Below are 4,907 nucleotides of genomic sequence, written 5' to 3'. Positions count from 1 at the left end.
TTTGAATCATGGGTGGTGAAGATGTAGTTCGGCTACCCAGTCAAACTAAAAAATTAAAAACCACAGATTGTTTTCTATGCATATGTCAGGAAAAATCAGAAAAGGGTTAAAAACAGCCTCTGTTCCGGGACTCAAATCTTTCACTGCAGCAGCAAAGCTTCGTCTTGATGATGTTTATAAGCGGGTTAAGAATGATCTAGATAACCTTAATGAAAAAGATGTATTCGTGCTTAGTCCCTTTTATCAAACATATACTAGTTCACATAATTTAAAATATGTTACACATAATTTAAACAGCCCAGTCCAGCGCAGCATCTGGAAGTAGTGACATGCCACCTGAACAAAAACCAGAGTCTTTCGTTCAAATTCGCAGATATTAAATTGGGACTTTTGTCTCTTGTCAGAAGGTAACACATAACAAATGTAAGAAAACTGTAAAAATAAATATACTTGATGCTTGTGAAGCAATGTCAATGCAGCTAATTTCAAATGTGATGGAAATATTCTTAAAAAAAAAAAAAAAAACAGATGGTACTGATCTTATTGCTACCGAGGCAGTATGACATAGTTCCTGCAGAGCCAGCTACATAAGTAAAAGGAACCTTCCATTTCAAAGAATGCATGAATCATCTGATAAGGATAGTCTATATAGAGGAGCAATTCAGGAGCTAATGACAAAAGTACAACCCAATATTGAACCAGGAAGAGCCTATGCTATGACACAACTATTGATTAAGTACCAAGAAATCCTAAAAGAAAGAGGAGTTGTGACAGCAGAGAACTACTCTAGACACAAATCAAAACCCTGTATTAAGCCTCATTTTAAGGACACTATTGTGTTTCATAAGCAGGATAATCTTACGAAACCGGAACTTGTTTACTCAAGTCATATTTTAATTCAAGATGTCATGAATTCTGCAATTAAGTATTTATCTGCTTCAGATGCTCATGTGGGTCCAGTATCTACATGAAAAGGGACATATTAGTAGGTTAGTTGGTAGTAGGTTGGCCAGGGCACCAGCCACCTGTTGAGATACTAACGGTAGAAAGTTATTGGGTCCTCTGACTGGCCAGACGGTATTACATTGGATCCTTCTCTCTGGTTACGGTTCATTTTCCCTTGACCTACACAGACACTGGATAGTCTGGCCTATTCTTTACAGATACTCCTCTCTCCTCATACACCTGACAACACTGAGATTACCAAACAATTCTTCTTCACCCAAGGGGTTAACTACTGCACTGCGATTGTTCAGTGGCTATTTTCCTCTTGGTAAAAGTAGATGAGACTCTTTAGCTCTGGTAAGCAGCTCCTTTAGGAGGACACTCCATAATCAAACCATTGTTCTTTAGTCTTGGGTAGTGCCATAGCCTCTGTACCATGGCCTTTCACTGTCTTGGGTTAGAGTTCTCCTGCTTGAGGGTACACTCGGGCACACTGGTCTGTCTTGTTTCTTTTCTTCTTGTTTTGTTAAAGTTTTCATAGTTTATATGGGAAATATTTATTTTAATGTTGTTACTGTTCTTAAAATATTTTATTTTAATTGTTAATTACTTCTCTTATTTCCTCTTTTCCTTTCCTCACTGGGCTATTTTCCCTATTGGAGTCCCTGGGCTTATAGCATCCTGCTTTTCCAACTAGGGTTGTAGCTTAGCAAGTAATAATAATAATGATATTAATAATAATAATAATAATATTCAGGAAAAGAACCTATTTTGTATCATGCTGGTAAAATATTTCAAACAGAGATCAAAACATGTGAAGGGATAAACATTATTCCACTTGAATTTGAAGAATTAACAATTGGTTGTGTTAAAGAAAAGGCTGATCATACTAAGAAATAAAGTTTTAAATGAGTATTAGCATCCATATATTGAATATCAAGATAACATGAAGTGAATTTATGTTGCCACAATGTAACGCTAATCAATTAAATTTTATTTTCATAAATTTAACTGAGATAAGGAATATTTAGATAATAAATTTTATATGATCCTGAGAGAGGAAACCTTTTTAAATCATTCCTTATAACACAATATTAACAGAATTGTTGCTTTATGCTTTCACATAAATTTCAGTTCTCAAGTTTTTTTTTAATATAAAATCAGATATATTGTATTACTAAATAGTATATGAATAAACTTATGGAAATGACTTGTTTTTTATTACTTTTATCACTATTATATCGAAAATTAATTTTATTTCCTAGAAAACACTCAATTCTAATTGTTAATATATTGGGGTATAATGCATATGATAATATGAGGATTGTGATATAGCAGATTTTCAAATCAAATGATGCTTTCAAATTACTTATCTCCCAGCACTAATTGTATGAAAAGTTTTTTTTTATCTTACTGAGTGAATATGGAAATTATTGGAGAGCTCATTTAATAAGATTTCATTTTTTTCATTTCATCTTGTAATACTTTTAGAATATGATAAATGTTAAACTGAAAATAAAGGATATTGACCATCGGGCCAATTGATACTTTTAAATACATTTGCTTTCATCACCAGTTTAGGGAAAATTTTCTATTTCAAAAAATTGATAGTTTGCTTGATAAGAAACTGAGATTAAAAGCTTTCAAATGAATACTCCATTTAAGCTTATAGGAAAACAAAACTGTTCTCACAATCAATTCTGCAAGTAGGTTAATGGGAAAGTGTCAACGTTGCTATTATGATTTTTAGCTTTGAACCATGTTATACAAATCGGTGTGTAAAAAAAAAAAAAAAAAAAAAAAAACGATATTTCGATTTCACTGTCCATCCAATCTGAGAGAAAATGAAGTCAAACCTTTGGTGTACTGTGGGGTGAGTGAAACCAAATTTCTGGCCATGCTCCTCCTTGAGTAGTATTGTTTATAGTAAAAGAGGACACCTATTAAGTATATTCTTGTAATCACCGGCATCATACACACACAGTCTCTGCAAGAATGAAAAAATTAGAGCTCATGTTTAAATCACATTATGTGCATAAGCAATAACGCCAGTATTAGCTATCCTTTTGTTAAACATTTCATGAAATGGACCATTGGTAACAATTTTAACACAGTCTGTCTTATGGTGTAACTGCCTTAAGGGGGCTGGCCGGCAAATATCGCTTTTTAAGGACACGACTTCGACGTTCATTTCGCTCAAAAGGTGACTTTGGACATGTCCAAACTGTATAGGTTTTTTCCTCTGACCTTCGGTCTTGCGACGATAAGACGATTTATCCTGAAAAAAGTGTTTTTTTTTTAATTCAATCTTCTCCCTTGATAATTGATATTAGAACCTGGATTACTACCCTATATAGACCTAATGTAGACCTCCAATAAAATAGTTTTTTTTTTCTTTTTTTTTACAAGTCAATTTTTAAGTAGATATGAATTTTGTCATTGTGGTAAAAGAAAGTAGCCCTTTATATAAGGGGGAAAACTAAAAAAAAAAAAAAAGATATTGGAAAAAGGACTCTATTTGATTGTTTATAATGTTTCTCTAAGTTATATACCAAATTCCAATGCTACACCTTTAAAATTAAAGGATATGACAGAATTTGAAGGTCACTAAGTATAGGTTTGAGATACGGGGGTTAAAAGTTTTTATTTGAATTTTTACAAAGACAGCATTAATAAATCATGATTATTATGAATTCTATGTTCTTTTTTGAATATTGATAAACCAAAACAATGTTATTCATCATAGTTCCATCATAGATATAGATCCCTTTCCTCAATATTTTGCTTCTTTAGACAAGACAGTTGCTCCTTTATCATCTCTCTCCTTCATTAAATCCGCTAATATCACCGATATTATCCACTTCTGAACTCTTATTAGACGTTGAAATTGTCTTTTCCTCTTTGGCATATCTTTAAAACTAAGAGATAAGATAGAATTTGAAGGTCAATTAGTTGAGATTTGCGATACGGGCGTTCAAAGTGTTTCTTTGTATTTTAACAAAGACAATAATAACAAATCATGATTATTATGGATTTTATATTTCTTTTTGGATTTTGATAAACCAAAGCAATGTTATTTATCATAATATAATCATAAATGGAGATCCCTTTGCTCAATATCTTATTTCTTTAGGCGAGACGGTTGCTCCATCATCTGTCTCCTTCACTAACTCCACTAATATCGCCGATATTACCCACTTCTGAACTCCTATTAGAGAGAATTTTTTTCTCCCTTATGTTAGCGAGATGTTGAAAATGTCTTTTTCTCTTTGCCATGATGAAATTCTTGCCGAAACCAAGAAAAACAGACATAAAAGCTAGTGAATATCAGAGGTCAAACTCAAACGTGTACTCTCTCTTAGGTTTGTGCTAGCACTGAAGACCTAAGGATGTAATTACTGTGAAATATTTCGTCATGTGACTCATGGAATCTATACAAATTCCATTGCTCGAAATGTGTTTTATAATAAAAAGTAATAATTATCAAAATTTACAATAACAGAGGAAATAATGCATTTGGTTTTACGGATCAATATTTTTGGTTTCTTGGGTTACTTTTACTAATTACCTTGTGACTATGAAAGTAACAGGAATTTTGACAGATACTTCGTATACGCATTTTCCATTGCCATACGAAGCTCAATGAATATTGTCAGGATTTTGTGTCTTTCGTCCTATACCCCATATATTGGCATATCTGCCAGGCCCCTCAACTTTCTATTTGGCATCTGGTGGCAATTTTAAATGTTTTTTTTTTTTTCAGTGCAGTAACTAAGAGACGATATGGAAGGGCATTTCCCTATTCTTCAACACATCCCCGTTACACACTATCTCTTTTATCCTCTCTCTGTCTTTATAAATTGGTATATTTCCAAATTTCTTCGGAATTTTTTCTAACTTCAGTTTCACAGCATCATTATGGCAAAATAAAAGGCTTGTTTTCTATATGGAGATTTTATCCA

The sequence above is a fragment of the Palaemon carinicauda genome, chromosome 21, assembly GCF_036898095.1.
Source record: "Palaemon carinicauda isolate YSFRI2023 chromosome 21, ASM3689809v2, whole genome shotgun sequence".
NCBI classification, from domain to species: domain Eukaryota; kingdom Metazoa; phylum Arthropoda; class Malacostraca; order Decapoda; family Palaemonidae; genus Palaemon; species Palaemon carinicauda.
The sequence above is the reverse complement of the archived record's forward strand: the minus strand, read 5'-3'. Positions refer to the sequence as shown.